This window comes from Carassius carassius, chromosome 14 (assembly GCF_963082965.1).
Source record: "Carassius carassius chromosome 14, fCarCar2.1, whole genome shotgun sequence".
Taxonomy (NCBI): domain Eukaryota; kingdom Metazoa; phylum Chordata; class Actinopteri; order Cypriniformes; family Cyprinidae; genus Carassius; species Carassius carassius.
Window position 1 is genome coordinate 16103402 of NC_081768.1, and position 17604 is coordinate 16121005.

General features: G+C 39.9%; 1 long non-coding RNA gene across 2 annotated transcripts; it reads left to right on the forward strand.

The window, feature by feature from the left end:
- Window positions 1–4078: 4078 nt before the first annotated feature.
- Window positions 4079–9011, forward strand: LOC132156578 (uncharacterized). Of its 2 annotated transcripts, XR_009437469.1 has the most exons (3): window positions 4079–4618; window positions 4765–4903; window positions 6234–9011. It is a non-coding gene; the product is annotated as an uncharacterized LOC132156578 (long non-coding RNA). The 2 variants fall into 2 exon arrangements; XR_009437468.1 differs by having other exon boundaries at window positions 4079–4903.
- Window positions 9012–17604: the final 8593 nt, after the last annotated feature.

Consider the following 17604-nt stretch of genomic DNA (forward strand, 5'->3'; position numbering starts at 1 on the left):
TTTCTTTTCTTCTTCTTCTGTTGGTATGTTAACATAGTGCACTGCTGCATCTCACTGGTTTATTTATGTTATTGGTTCCTTTGTGGCTACTTGAATATTTTAAGTAAGTGTCACTCAAAAAAAGTAAGTAAATTGTTTTATTTGCCTTGAAACAACAACAAAGTAAAAGTAACTGAATATATCTAAGTGGAACAGACCTTTAATCCAACAAACTAGATGCTCTTAAGTACAGTTTACTAAAGGCGTTTAATTGAATTGTTGCAGCCACATGAAAGTTCACATAACACAGTGCAATTAAGTAAATTAAACTAATTTGTAAAAATCTGTTGTTTACTCACTTTTCTTAAGTAGATTCAGTGATTACTTTTTACAGTGTACATGATTTGTCAGACACTTACAGTGCGTGTCCACGAATGTTTTTAATTAATTCCTATATAAGTACAGCTTCAGAGAACACTCCAGCTCAGCTCTGCTGTTGCCATCTCCACCATCATCTCGCCTTACTCCTGTGATTGCTGTCTTAACTCCTGACACGGGGCCCCTGGTTGCCACGGGGGCCCTATGCAGCTGCTTTATATGGCTTATTAGGTAGGGTTGGCACTGAATTTACTTATAGTTAGTAAGTAGTTATAGATGTTATTATCATTAAACCATTATTACTTGTAATTTTTGATTAATATTATTGATGGCTTTTTATTGTTTAGAAGGATAGTTCACTCAAAGATGAAAATTCTGTCTTTATTTTCTCACCCTCAAGTTGTTCCAAACCTAAATGTGTTTTTCTTCTGTTGTATGTGAAAGAGTATATATTGAAGAATATGGTTAACTATTTTGGTCCCCATTGACAGTATGAAAAAAAAAATAAAAACACTATAGAAGTCAGTGTGGACCAGAAACAGTTAAATGACCTACATTCATATGTTATTTTGTGTTCAGAAGATAAATTCATAGAACTTTAAGGTTTATCAGTCAATTTTAATAATATCTAAATACTTTATTTTTAATTATTTTATTCATAATACGACACAGGTAATATTTGTTTCTCATATCTGAATAACTCGCTTTATTTGTTAGATCAGCTACTCTCACTGGGGAGTTAACCTAAGGTACAAAAGCTCAAAGGTACATCTTTGTACCTTTTTTAGCTGGTACATATTAGTACCTTTTGAAAGGATACTGGTCCAGTTATGGCTTTGTACCCTTTTTTCGAAGACTGTTGAAATAAATCAACTGAAATTAAATTAAATTTAAGCTTATTTCAGCTAGTTGCCAGGGGAACATCTCTGGATTTTGTATAGTTTAAGTTGAAGTACTAAAATAACTAAAATTTAATAAACTAGCCTACAGCATATATATCTATTTCAATATATATATATTGACGAGCGTCCGAAACCGTAACCGAAACCGTCCTGGAACTGGCCCATTCCCATCCTATGGCAGGTCACCTCGGGGCAGCCAATACCACTCAACGCATCCGCGACCGCTTCCACTGGCTGGGCCTGGAGGCCGAAGTGAAGGGCTTCTGCCAAGCCTGCCCGACCTGCCCAGCCACGTCGCCTCGGACCCCTCCCCCCAGCCCGCTCATCCCGCTGCGGGCGGGAGTGCATCGAGGTGCCCTTCGAGCGGATTGGAATGGACATAGTGGGGCCATTGCCAAAGTCTGCCCGCGGACATTAGCACATCCTGGTAATCGTCGACTACGCCACCCGCTACCCAGAAGCAGTCCCCCTGAGGAAGGCCACGGCGAAGTCCATCGCCCAGGAGCTGTTTCTGCTGGCCAGCCGAGTTGGCCTCCCCACCGAGATCCTGACTGACCAGGGAACTCCATTCATGTCCCGGCTCATGGCGGATCTCTGCAGGCTGCTGCGGGTGAAACAGTTGAGGACCACTGTCTACCACCCGCAGACGGACGGACTCATTGAGAGATTCAACCAGACCCTCAAACAAATGCTCAGACGTGTGGCGGCGGAGGACAAGCGGCATTGGGACCTCATGATTCCCTATGTCCTCTTCGGGATCCATGAAGTCCCTCAGGCCTCAACTGGTTTCACCCCCTTTGAGCTCCTGTTCAGGCATCAACCACAGGGGCTCCTTGACGTGGCCAGGGATGCGTGGGAGCAGCAGCCTGCCCCTCATCGCACCGCTATCGAGCACGTCCGACAGATGAGGGAGTGGATCGACCGAGCGATGCCATTAGTCCGGGAACACCTCTCCAAGGCTCAGCAGGCCCAACAGCGCCACTACAACCGGAGGGCACAGCCACGCGAGTTCCAAGCCGGCAACTGTGTCATGGTCCTGGTCCTGGTCCTGGTCCCGGTCCCCAGCTCTGCCTGCAAGTTCCTGGCCTCCTGGAAAGGGCCCTACACGATAGTGGAAAGGATGGGACCGGTCACCTACCGGCTGAGGCAGCCAGGACGACGGCAGACGGAGCAGCTCTACCATATTAACCTCCTGAAGAAGTGGGTAGGAACCCGGGACCAAGTGGCGGCCTTAAGCCTCACCGAACCCGTCGTGGTGGACGTTAACCCCCATCTCTCCGCGGCCCAGAAGACAGACCTACAGCACCTGGTCAGTCAGTTCCAGGATGTGTTCTCTCCCCGGCCCGGGCAGACCAACATGCTCCCACATGACATCCGGACACCCCCAGGGGCCATCGTCATGCAACGGCCCTACCGTGTCCCGGAACCTCGTCGGCGGGCTATCGAGGAGGACGTCCAACAAATGCTGAAGTTGGGGGTAATTGAGCCATCCCGGAGTCCCTGGTCCAGCCCCATCGTGATGGTCCCAAAGCCGGATGGCACCCTCCGCTTTTGCAATGACTTCCGCCATCTGAACGAAGTCTCCGAATTCGACGGGTACCCCATGCCTCGGGTCGACGAGCTTCAGGACCACCTGGGAAGGGCCCGGTATATCAGCACCCTGGACCTCACTAAGGGTTACTGGCAGGTGCCACTCTCGGAAGCTCCCCGCAAATGCCACATGGCCCTCTCTGAGGCCAAGTACCTGGGCTTCCCAGTCGGCCGAGGCCTCATCCGGCCGCAGGAGAAGAAGGTAGAGGCCGTACACTCCGCCCCGAGGCCCCGGACGAAAACCCAGGTACGTGCCTTCTTGGGGTTGGCGGGTTACTACCGATGTTTTATCCCCAACTTCTCCTCTTTAGTCGCCCCTCTGACAGGCCTGACCAGGAAGGGGCAGCCGGAGAAAGTATGCTGGTTTCCCGTTAGCGGAAGAGGCCTTCGCCCAGGTCGAAGCGGCACTCAGGGAAGAGGAAGTACGCTGCCATGGAGAGGGAAGCTCTGGCCATGAAGTGGGAGGTCCTGCAGCTCCGATACTACCTCCTAGGCCGCAAGTTCACCCTGGTAACCGACCACGCGCCCCTACAGTGGATGGCCTGCACCAAGGACACCAACGCCAGGGTGACTCGCTGGTTCCTAGCGCTCCAGGACTTCCACTTTGAAGTTCGCCATCGAGCCGGGGCCGCCAACGCGAACGCCGATGGCCTCTCCCGAATCTGGACAGCTTATGCAGGTCTGTCAGGGGTCATTCCCCACCCTCCCCTAACTTCACCCCTACTCTCTGCATATGTTCACAGGACCAGAACGACGCTTAAGGGGGGGGAATGTGACGAGCATCCTCGGAGGAATCAGCGTCGCCTGGCAATCAACGCAGAACACCTGCACATCCTCACCGCCGACTGATCGGTCACAGCTGCTCCCCATCAGCCTGCGCACTTTTAAGCAGCACACGCTGCACTCACAAAACGGTCTCGAGGCCAAATGAAACGCTAGAAAGCAGCGAGTGACCGACAGCCCACTCACCTTGGAGCACGTCTGGACACCCACTTTTGCTTTGGATTTGCACCGAAGAGCACAGGAACGCACGGGAAGCACCAGCCATCACAAAGCGGCTCACCTCACTTCACCAGGCCCTTTTGAATAAATCCACCCTCCGGGGCTTTACATTCACAAAACCTTGTCAAGTGATTCTTCACCCCGTGACAATATATAAATATATATATATATATATATATATATATATATATATATATATATATATATATATATATATATATATTCAGATGAGTGCAGAACAGTGCTGGTTGAGAGGGCATTTAAATGTATGTGAGTGTGTGTTAGGAATGAATGGCTCCTTATCTGTATAAGTGTAGTATCTCTGTAAACCGTAAAATATTGTGTTGATTGCTGTCACTTCTTAAGTAGCTGTTTCTTCTGACAGCAACAGACTCATCCTGAACTCTTTTCTGTGTTGGATAAAGGAGGACAATCATTTGGGTTTTGCTTAAACTAAACTTCAGTGGTGTTTCTGATTTAAGCTGGGATCTTTTTGTACAGTTGCTGGAGCAGCGTTCCTCTGGGCTTTGCGTGATGTTTATTACTCTACAGAGCTTATCCTTGCAACTCAGGATGACATCGGTAGGGGACACAGACATACTGCTTATTCATCCCTTTGTACATCAACACTCCTTTGTCATTTTTCCTATCCATCAAGTGCAACAGAGAAAAACAGAGATGTTGCATGGTAGACTGAAACAGAACACTCTTTTAGATGAAGATGGAGGGGCCTGGTCTTCCTCCCAGATCGTTTGCTGCTCGACAAGGTACATAGACATGCACATACACAGTGTAGGATAAAAAAGACAGTGTGCCCATGTACGAGAGAGAGAGAGAGAGAGAGAGTGTGAGAGAGAATGAGAGCATGTGTGATGTTTATCTCTGAATAAATAAATCATTTTGTGATTCACAGATGGCTCACTGCAGCAGTGGATGAGGATGGTCTGTCTGGATGTGTCGGTGTGTGTGCTTGTCCAACCAATGTCACGTTATTCCTGATGGATTTGGTTCGTGTTAGGTGACATGGAGCCATCTGGGGGATCCTACAGTGAGTGTATGTATGTCTGAAAGGTGAAACTGAGAAAAGGAGGAAACAAAAGAGAAACAAATGGCTATATCAACGCTGAGATAAAGTGGCTCCAAAAAGTAACTCCCCGATTAAAAATCCATATGCATTGTATAACAAAATAACAAACCAAGTGACAATAAAAGCATATTAATAGAAATTAAGAAAAAAAATGTCCTTTAGCATACTTTTCAAAAAAGTACTTATTATAAAAAAAAAATAGAGTGTGAACTGAATATAATATTTTACACTTAACTGAATGTTAATTTCAATAAAAAAAAAAAATATATATATGTATATATATATTGGACATTTTTGTTCACTATGGACCTACGTATAACTTTTTTTTTATTAACGCACAAGGGTTAAATGGATTTAGTTTAATTTTTAACCTTCTGAGGTATAATTATATGCAATTTCATAATTCTCTTTTCTTTGAAATATATTTGAAGTAAATGCTGAATGTATTGACAAGCATATATTATTAAGTATTATTAACAAATGTAATTTCTACTAAATGTCATATATTTACATGCATATGCAATTACCCATTTAAGTTGCACTTTGCAAAATATTTGAACTTTAATAGTAATATTGAAAACAATTATAACGTGCTTTAGTATTTTTGTCAACACGTCAAAATAAGTGTATTTCTTTAAGAACAACAAAAGATTGTTAAAATGTAATGATTTAAAATATGTTAAGATATAAAGCCATGACTTTTACGTACATTTAAGTAAATTTGTTTGGCCTTTTTTTCCATTACTATTATATTATCTGCAAATTCAGTTTTTAAAAATATGCTTTTAAGATCTGAAGTATTCTAAAAATGTTCACATTCAATACAATTAATCTCACTTCTTTTTCACAAGGGATCGGAATGGCATTCAGGTATCTAAGTGTGACTTAAAGTGTCCCAATATTTTTGAGGCCACTGTAAATGTTTTCTTAATGTCTGTGAGCATTTCAAAGAGAAGATAACTGTGGCTTTGGCAATGATAGGCTCTTTACATTGGCTAGACCGATTATTCAGCTGATATTTGGACATTCTGAGATTCTAAAAATCACTTGGCTGTTGAATAGAGGTCATTCTACCTGGTGCTAGTTCTAAAATTTACTAGCAATATTATCAATTAATACTTTTTATCAGCCATTTTAAAGGGGTCATATGAGGTTGCTAAAGAGGACATTATTTTGTGTATTTGGTGTAATGCAATGTGTTTATGTGGTATAAGGTAAAAAAAACCCCATTATTTTCCACATAATGTACGTACATTATTGTTTTTCCTCTATGCCCCACCTTTCTGAACTCGTAGATTTTTACAAAGCTCATCGTTCTGAAAAGAGAGGTGTACGCTGTTTGGCTACCAAACCCAGTTGTGATTGGCTGAATGCCTCAAGCATGTGACGGAAATGTTACGCCCCTCACCATACTGTGATGCCGTCTCCAGTGGCGAAGCGCAAACTGCGCAGCCCAACCCACCGCAAGAGTGAAAGTCGAAGCACTCTCTGCATCATCAAAACTGCACATACAAGTGCCGTGCCATATACTGTTGTTTATTTTGCATGCAACTATTTACTGCTATCTATATGTAATGTTTTTTTTGTACAATTTATTTTGTGTTAAAACTGTCCGTTTACAAATGAGAATACAACGAGTCATGCCTTTTTGTTCCTCTTTTTTTTTTTTTTTTTTACATTTAAACTAATCATAAAAAGCATTTAGGGGAAGAATGCAATAAACCATTTCACCTTCAAAAACATACAAAACGTCCCTTTCTCTTAGCATTTGTCTGATATGTTCAACTGACGTTGCAAGCTGGCTTTCAATGCTGAAAATCGCAAGTTCGGAAAGCCTGTCCTGACTCATTGTGCTTCTCAGGCAGGTTTTTATTAGTTTAAGTTTAGAAAAAGACCTCTTGCAACTTGCCACTGTCACAGGGATGGTTAAAAAAGGTTTAGAAATATTCGAAAATAGGAATAGTTCACTTTATTATTTAAAAAAACATTATGCCTTTGTTTTTCGGTTACGCGTTGTGTAAAAATAAAAACAAGCCTGCATTTGTGATCGGAAAAAGACAACAAGCTCTACTCCACACTGCTCAAAACTCACGTTTGAAGTGGCAAATTCTTTAAATATGTAAACGTACTTACAAGCTGTGAGTCAGATACGGCAGATTGTCCTTGCAAAGTAGGAATTGCCTCACTTTATAGAAACAGCCTTTTTGCACAGTAGCATTGTTGGCTACTGGTTTAGGAAACAGTCCTTGTCCTCTGTAAAATGCGTTGCACACATCTGAATATTTGGGTTGAACTTTTCTGGAACAGTGTTGTAAATACAAGTTAACCACTGATTTCCAGTTATGTCTTCTTTTGGAAGGCCAAACTAAGTTTTGCTTTCACAACCAAACACACAGCTTCTCCACAACATGGCAGCAGCGGCAACAGTGAGAATAAAAGTTACACCTTCTTTCTTTGCGTGGACATTTGGGTGGTTTTATGCAAATCTTCCCACATGACGTAGACATGCAGGGGATTGTTATAATGAGCCGTTTTAGGTAGTAGTGGTTGAGACTTTAGTCTTCGCAACTTTACAGATCTTCTTTATGCACCAAGAGCTTGTAACACTCCAAAGAAAAAGGAAAATTTTTAATCATATGACCCCTTTAAAAGAAATGACCACTAGTTTTTAGAGTGTATATGTGTGGAAGGTGTACACTTCATTCCTGTGGAAAGTGAAATGGGTGTTTTTAAGATGTGAATAAGCAATGAAGGTGTGAATTATCATTGTGGAGAATAAGTGGTTGTATCTTCTTCTTTTGAGTGGAGGAGGTGTGGTTGAATTTCCAATCTAACACTCAGTCTTGCTCTGGAACTCCTTCCTGCAAAATTGAGGTTCAATCAAACAGACGAGAATCAGGGTACAAGAAAATAAGTCAGAATTTCTGTCAAATATATATTTAAAGGTAGTTTTTCATAGGGAAAAGTGATATTGAAAAAATATTCAAGGCACACTTGCAATTTACAAATGTCAAAATACTATTGTAAATAGCTATTTCATCATAGAAACATTTAAAAAGAGCAAATAACAGCTGCGAACCTATGCGTTTTTGCAATGGTAGTAACCTTTTAATATTTCTGAATTTGAAGTCTGCCTTGGATTAACTAATAAAGCTATTCATGGTCATATATTTGAAAACATAAAATGTACCGCATTTAAATTCAAGTACTCTAGCACTCTTCTATGCCACATTGTAACATGAATATTTTAAATGCTAAACCAACAAAATATGTGCTAAGAACATTTTGCTAACATTGTTATTTCTGATTATTTAAAAATGTTTTGTTGGTTATATGACCACAATTGTGAATGAGACTTGAGGTAATCTGACAATGTTGCACTCCACCAATGCCATCTCATTGTATCGCAGGTTACATCCCCTTCACATGGGGCGTCAGCGGTAACGCTTGACTGAGAGCATTTCTGACGCTTGGTACTGATGTGAACGTCATAGTGGTAACAGCCAATCACATTAGTTTTCTAGTGTTGCATGAACTCAATTGGCTAGCATGTGTGCTAGGGAATTTGCATAAGGCAACATGATTGGCTGCCTCCTGTGTTGGCATTTGAAAAGTTTAAAGGTTTTCAACTTCTGCCATGAGCAGTGGACCCAATGCGACGCGACTGACCTGCAATTAATTTCGACAGCGTCTGATGTGACTCCATTAAAAGTAAATGGGAGATGCTGATGCCCCGTGTGAATGTGCCATAGCCTTTACGCCATATGCGTCAGTTTTTATTTATACTTCTGTGTCGTTGTCCGCATCGACATGCAGTACACATGCAAACCACTAGTCTGCAGTGTCCATGGGCATGTTGCCGGTGTAACCTGCAGTACCACAACAAAAGCCGAAGAAGCCAAAATATCAAATCATTAAATCATTATTTAACCTACAAAAGGAGATAACAATGAAACAGGAGATGATGGCATTCTTTCCTTATTCACACGGACTTGTACCAAGTCAGATCAACATTGTTTGTCACGGACAACTACTGTATAATGCTATGTAGTATAATAAATGATAAGACACTTGTTCTTTGATTTGTTTTATTTTGTATAAGAAGGTGTAACATTAAAATATATTAAAGTGCACACATAAACACACACAAAACTCAAGTACATACGGAGGGAGAGATTCTAGCAGACCAATCACAGCTCTTGCGGTCCGCGTTAAGTTGACACGCTGTTTGATTTTTGGAGAGGTGCACGTCAGGCTACAGTGTAAGGGACAGTGTTGTGCCAGTTCATACTTAAAAAGAACTAGCTCAAAGTTCAGTTCACACAGATGATAATGAACTAGTTCATGTTCATAGTTCATTTTTTTTAAAAAATGAACTAAGTTCACATATCTAAAAATGAACTAGTTCACGTTCATTTGTTAAATTCTTTTTAAGATAGGCCACTATCTTACTCAATAGAACCTCTTTACCATCCATTACCAGCTGCAAATCACTGCCACTCCAAAACTAATCAAAATTATTGTACCAATAAACAAGAGACAATTATTATACCCAGGAGAAAAATAATGTTGAGATAGAGAATATATTTACCCCTTAAATAATGTGTAATCATGATATGTAGAAATTGGAAAATACAAGGTGCAGTCAAGGTATACTGTATGTTCAGTGAAACTTTTATTTAGTCAGCATGAACCAAATTACCCAGGACTTTCTAAACAACTTCAACGGTCAAAATCATGTCTGACCCGCTCCATGTCTCATATTGCGCATCCTATCTTACTCGGTCGTGCTGTTCACTTTTCATAAATCAACATAAATGGAAAAAAAATAACATTATAATATTTTAACAAATATGAAACGCGCTTTTTTTAATGGCTACAACAGTATAGTATGCCTACATAGCCTACTGTCTATTTGTACAAATTTCTGCACATTAATTTAATTCTGAATTCTGCAAGTTGAAAGTTGAAAGGCATTTGTTCAAATCAAGTTCACGGATAATTGTGCGTGCATTTATTAGCCTAATAATTATGATACTAAAATCCTAACAAATAGGCTATGCTATGTACAAAATATCAGATGAGCCCATAATATGAACGGTTAAGCATTTTCCTCCCATAGAAAACAATTGTAAGAACGATTAATGTGGCTTAATGCAGATTAGAATGTCCCCTTATTATGTCAAAATAACGAGATATCGATACTAGGCTACTGTGTCCACCGTGGTCTCCTTTTTGATCAGCGGAAACGATTTTTGCTTGTTTGGAATCTGACTGTCCAGCGTATTTGAAAAAGTTAAGCAAACTTTCCTGTCTTTTTGACATTTTCCCCCTGCGTGAAACGATCGAGGCTAACAGCAATCTCAACTAGTACAACAAGCGCGCAAGTCATGTGTCACAAACATTGAACACTACACAAACAGTAATTTTTTTTTTTTTCATTTAGGCAATTAATTTTAGTGACACAGGAGGTGCCGGATCCAATGTCGGAGGTGACGGAACATGTTCCGGCTCAAATTAAGCCCTGGTAAAACCTGACTATTGAAATGAGCGTGAACGTGAACTGCGCGTTCTGTTCATTCCTGCCAGAGTGAGCGCCGCTCTCGTTCACGTTCATTGTATGAAAAGTGATTCGTTCAGTTCAGCGTTCGGCGAAAATATGAACGCGTTCAGTGAACGCGTTCATGCACAACACTGGTAAGGGAGTGCGTCTATGTGTAGGCTATGGTGTAGGTCTGATGCAGAAGTATAAACCAGCCTTTAGTCTCTGCTCTGACGGAGCGCATTCATGTGTTTTGGAGGAGGTGTGGCTTTGCAGTGCGATTATTACTTTCAAACCTAGCTTTTCCGAAATCGTCAACCCTACCTTTAACAATGTATAAATAACGTTGTTTGAGAGCAATATTGAAGACCAAATATCTTTGAATGATTATACTTAAATAACTGGATAAATGTTTTGTTCCCTGTTAGCTGATATTGTGTTCCTATTGAAAGTTCCATAAATTGTTTTTATTTCAAATACCCGGATGATACACTTAATTAACTGAAGAAATGAAGTGTGAAATGTTGTGTTCTTCATTCACTCAGCTGTCACAACTTTCCCGATCTATCTGACTCTGAAGCTGAATGACAAAATAACCATATCAATTCTTACACTACACTAGTACAAGTGCATAATGTATAGTATGTCATTTGGGACACAATCATAGATGCCACTTTAACAGCTGTTCCTAATTTACACAACATATCTGCTGCATTGAAAATAGCCCGGTTTTTTTATGTAATACAGCATAATCTCAATAGAAAGCTAGAGCATCATGAACAGGATTGTGCGCCCACTAGTGTTGCGGATGTATTGTATCACTTAAATCATGTACTGAAGTTGTGGGTATTTGTGCATATAACATTTTGTCAGATACATACTATATTTTGGACATTCTATCCACCTAAATTTTAACATAATAGGGGGCACAGCCATTTGTAACTTGTTGAAGCCGTGTGAGGCTTCCAGTGTCATTTGCTTCCAGTTATTTTAGCTGTACGTTACATTGTTGCTTGATAATGCAAACTGTTATCGTATTATTTTAATGTATTATTATAATCATAAACATGCTGATTTATAGAGCAAATAGTTTTACTGTTTATTGCACTTTGTTGTTCTTACAGTAGTGGACATACAGTGGCTAATGTATCAGAAGTCTTGCACATTCACAGAAAAGGTGTATACTCTCCCATCAAAACTTCTTGGCAGTTTAAAAAGTGTATTGTGGTTTCTTTTTACTTTAGTAGAGAAACGGCTCAAACACACTCACACAAATGAGCGCCAATACAGTAATGGAGTTTAATGGTGTGTGTCTGTAGGATATCGGCCCTTCAGATTCCATTAAGCTGGAACGTGTTGATATCAGATAGCAGGGGCTGATGCGATATGTGGGCGTGGCATTGCTAGGATTCATTAAAGTACACTCATGTTGTTAAACTTGTAATATAATTAATGTTAAAGGTTGTAAATTGATTTATGGCTGTGTAATGGCTGTTCTAAGGATGCATTTCGCGAACGCTTCTGTACAGTGCAGGGATGCATTAAAACAGCTGTTGTCTGGAGAGCCCTTCATTAGCCTCAAGCAAATTTTAATTTCAAACATGACCACACTCTACCGTACGGCATATAACGCTCATGCCTTCACAACTGAAACTTGGTTAATGTGTGTTTGGAGAGTAATTAAAAGAGGCGAGAGTGAGATGACTATTTAGTTGAAGATCGTAAGCACCACTTCAGGTTTCATACTGAGCATGACATTACGTTACTGTCTTTGAAATTACAGAGGTTTTTCATTGAAATTCAGGCCAGCTTAACTTCAGCACTCTCCATATAGCAAACAGACATGCATGGTTGTTGGGTTTTACAGCTGGGAGTGTTGTTAATGAGACCAGTCTGGAGTATTTTGTGCAGAGTATCATCTTCTGAGATGTCCGTAAAGCCATGATTGTGATGATGATGTCACTATATCTAGAACTTGTTTATGAAGAATGAACACGGCCATCAATTATTCTGGAGTGAATGGGCTGTAGGCACGCCAGATGGCGGACTATTCAAATATATCGTTCAGTCTAAAAGCAGGTGTTAATATTCATGCCTCTGCATATTTCACCCAGACATGTTAGTTTAATCATGAGCCATTATTGCAGTTAAGGAGTCTACTAAACTACGCTCCTTTCCTTGCCGCCTTTCCACGGCACACACTCACAATCACATTGGGCTCCGTAATTATGGCAAGATTACTCTCATTAACGTCCAACAGCGCTTAGGCCGATCCCAGTTACGGTATTCAGCCTCATGTGACACTCCTTGCATCTTCCAACTAGTGCACATTTCATCCATATTTAATAATCGCTAACACAGTGTGACCAAAATGCTTTTTTTGTCCAAAACACTTGCTTTGTGAATTAAAGTAAGAAAGATGGAATGATGGATCGGCTCTGTTCTGCAGTATCAGGAGACTTTGTGACTCACCGCTGAAAAGCGCACTGGTCACTACTGAATAATCGATCATCTGTAGCAGTCTGCTGCACACATTACCTGTACATTTCTTGTTTGGCACAGCAGTGTTTTTATTTTTGATCTGGCTAGACTCTCAGGTACAACCAGGACATATCCCCTGGTCCTCAGTGCTGCTCAATGTCATCAGGCTTGGGAGCCTCAATTGCTGGCTATTGGTAAAAAAGTGGACTGTAAAATAGAGCTACATCCAAATTTCTGTACTTTCATAGGACACTATGTACTTAATTCCTCCAGCCCTCCATTATGGATTCAGTGAGAACACAGAACACAGTTTAGACAAAAAGACTATTTTTCTGTTTTGAATTTATTAATTTATTTAATTAAAAATGGTCTATGCTGATATTGCCTAGAACGTTTCCACAATTTTGAGGAGCTCTACACTACCATCCAAAATTAGGTCACTAAGATGTTTTTTTAAGAAGATTAAGAACATTTTTTTGTATTACTACACTGAGTGAGGATGCATTTAACTGGTGAAAAGTGAGAGGAAATAGATTTAGAATGTTAAAAAATTTGATCAAGTTTTCCACACAAATATTAAGCAACACAACTGTTTTCAAGAAATGTTGCTTGAGCACCAATTCAGCATAGTAGAATTTTTGAATGGACACTGAAGACTAGAGTAATGATGCAGAAAATACAGCATTGCCATCACAGGAATTTTAGTTGTGATAACATTTAAAATTATTGCTGCTTATACAATACAGATTGTGTCAAAGCAGCTTTATGGTATTAAACAGGAAAATAGTGTGTGGATAATGCATGAAGACAATAGTAAACACTCAATCTTCCAATTAAAGTCAGTTTATCACTGATACAGTGATGTCATCATCTAGCTCAGTTGAGTTCAATTAGTATCCGTGCAATCAAGTCGATAATATTGCCAGAAAATGAAATGTCCCCAACTAAGCAAGCCAAAGGCAACAGTGGCAAGGAACCAAAACTCCCATCAGTGACAGAAATAGAGAAAAAAAATCTTTGAGGGCTCTTTGAATCTAAAGGCTTAACTTTGCCTATGGTATCATCATGCTCATTTGACATACCATTTTTTTGCATATTGTTTCAGGAAAGTATGCACAGTCTGACACAGGGCAGGAGTCTGTGTTGTCATTTACTTGCATTGCTCTGAGCTTTCTTGTCAAGGGAAGCATACTTCTACTAAAAGCACAAGAGAACTCAAGAAGATAAAAGATAATAGTGAAGTCAGTTATATCCAGGTGGGTATAGACCTGTAAAACATAGATCAGAAAGTCATTCGCACTACATAATAGTGTATTTAAGTCTGAGATCATGGCTCAGAGTTGCCTCACAAGGATATTCATTATGTGTAGAGAGCAACTGTTGTAGTCCTGCTTTGGCACTGAAACAAAGTAGGACATCTTTCAGAGTTTGAAAATGATCTTATTTAATGTGAGGTACTAAAGACCGTCAGAATGGGTGCAAGAGAGTGTAAGTGGAAGTATGTTGGTGAAAGACCACTGTTGGGTTCCCAAATCTGCTGAAGAACAGATTCATCTCATTTACTCTCATTAACAAATTTGCTTGTACCACCAGGTTATATATCTTTAGTCAGTAATGATCCTCATTTTTCATCGTTCTGCTGGTGAATCGCTCCAGCTGATCCCAGTACTGTTTAATTCTACTGTTAGCTCTCCAGCTCCACCTGCAGTATCTGTTGAATCCTCCTTCTCCAGACCTGAAAGCCTTCTTCCTCCTGTTCAGCAGGACTTTTAGGCCCACAGCTTGCTGTTGGGTAAACAGCACACAGTCTCAGTGGGGACTGCATTTTCCAGACAAAAGCTGACAAGTTGAAGTCTGTACTGTAGCTAAGTCTTATATGTGGGGTTGAAGTGTCTTGGGTTTGAAAAGCATCTTGTACATTACATAGGTTATATAATAGTCAGTAAATAAGTCTTTCCCCCCCCCTCTGGTCTGACAGTCTACAAAGTCTATAAAACAGAGAGTGTAAACCACAGTACAATATAATTAAAATCCCCCTGAGCTGAATGAGTTTGGGTGATCTGTGGAGAGTTTGCCAGCCACACTATCTCATGTCTACATTGTAGCTTGCTGTGGATTGGATATAGAAACTCCTGAGAGACTAACATGATCACAGTCAAACAGTGAGATGATTTATATTTGGGTTGCAGCCCAGTGCATTAATTATAAAAGGTTCTGTGTTACACAGTTGTTCACAAAAACTGGGAGAACATGCTCCATTTCGTAAAACTTGTGCTGTGCACTGTATCTGTTTTGTGTTCAGACTATAATGTTTCTATTCCCCATCGCAGCTAGTCAGTTGTGAGAGTTTTTCTAATTTTAAGATTCAAAGAAATGCATGCACACACACACACACACACACGCACGCACGCACGCACGCATGCACACAAAAGTCAAGACTACATTTATTTAATAAAAAATACAGCAAAAACAGTAATGTTTTGAATTATTTTTATTTTTATTATTTCATTTGACTATTTTATAACAGTTAAGTGAAAATTTGATGATATAATTATAATAACATTTTAAAATGTGATTTATTCCTTTGATGCAAAGCAGAATTTCAAGCAGTCATTATTCTAATCTTAGGGTTAGGGTCTCATATGATCCTTCAGAAATCGTTATAATATGCTGATTTGCTGGTCAAAAAAGACTTTATTTCTTTATTTACTTTTACTTTTACTTATTTATTGTCAATATTACAAATTAGAAGAATTAGAAAGTTAGAAAGACAATTCAAATAACAGCATTTGTATCACTATAAATGTCTTTACTGTCACTGTTGATCGATTGTAATTCTTTGTAAAAATAAAAGATGGTTTATTTACTTTAATTACATTTTACTGATCCCAAGCTTTTGAATGATAGTGTGTTGAATGTTCAGACCAGTTTCAAGAGTTGTCAGAAAACCTAAAAAAAAAAACTCAGAAGGACATGATGATACAGAACGCATCTTTGTGACATTTGAGATGTAGTATTATTTTGTTGCTCAACTGATTAGAATTGCAATTGAATTTCAAGGTCTGATGATGATGTAGTTTATGAGAATACTCAAGACAAAATGCTTTCGGAGAAATAGCCTATGAGAATATTGTAGAAAAGGAACAGGAAGTTTCAGGGAACTTAATAAATATAATAGAAGATATGGAATATGCGGAGGAGGATTCAGGGCTGGAAGAGAGTCAGAGAGAAAGGATTGTCAGACTAGAATGTTTTGTGCATGTTTCTATATCAGCCATTCATAGCTGTGAAAGGCTGTCCATGTCCTTAAGACATACACAATTATCATGCAACTGAGGCATAGAGCTTCGAAACTAACAGCCCAAGAGACCAACTTGCAGCAGTTACATAGACAGTCTGTATGAATTCTCTATCCAGAAAACTTTCATGCAGTTTCAACATGTTTGAAGAAGTTGAACAATGATCAGAGGCCTACCATGTGAATCACAGCTCTTGGAAGTCTGACAGACATCCGTAATGCCTCAGCCATCATCTGCGTTCAGCTCCAGCAAAGCATCTCATGGATATTCAAGCTCCCTCAGCCACCAGAGCCATCTACGCTTTTATCCAAGTCATTATTTCAGATAATTCAAATTGTCCACCGACACTCTAGACACAATTGGGTCACAGTGAAACTTCACCACCATACAACCAGAGACCGAGCTGCTTGGACACATCAATATCATAATGGCAAGATGAGGTAGGCCGATCTCTTGAGAACTGGAACCTTTTGCAGGATCGATAAAGCAGTCTGACCTGAGCTATATGTTTACATAAGGATTTATATTCTTGGCTCAACCTCTCATAAATCCTGAATATGAGCCTGCATGCCCCTGAAAGCACAATGAGCAGCACTACTATTTTTACTCCCCGTGATACCCTTACTCAGCTTGTGTGCCGACATCAAAGCAGACCTGTTCAGCAGGCATGTAGGCACTGTTTTACTCTGTTAACATTCTCATTCGACATGAACGCCCCACGTCGTGGTATATAAGATCACATTTTACTACAGCTCACCTTCACCCCTTCAGTCTATTAATGCTTTTTGCAGTAAGGGCAGAAAAAGAGAACAAAAGACCTTTTGGTCCAACCTCCCCAACCATCTGCCCATCAGGAGTTGGATGTGAGAGAGAGACAGGAGGGGCAGTGCCAGTAGCAGACAATCTGAAGTTTCCTGATATTCTGGCAAACTGGGTAATTGAGGTGATGTAACATCTGTCTAAAACCAGTCATTGTTTTCGCATTTTCATCGTGCTGTTGGAACAGAAATAACACACTTCTCCTTTAACTAGCATTGTTCTAATGATAGAATAGTGTTTTTTTCCCCCATGCACATTGCTTGTCAATGACTAGAATCAAAGTGCATCATAAGACGTATCAGATCCTAGGGTATTAATTACTTTGATGTAAAGCTAAATTTGCAGCATCATTACTCCAGTATTGTTTATCACACGTTCTTATTATTATCCATGTTTAAAATAGTTGTGCTTTTGCTGTTTAATATTTCTGTGGAAAATGATACATTTAGTTTTCTGGATTCTTAGATAGAAAGTTCAAAAGAACAACATTTATTTAAAATACATTTTTTTAATCAGTTTGTTACC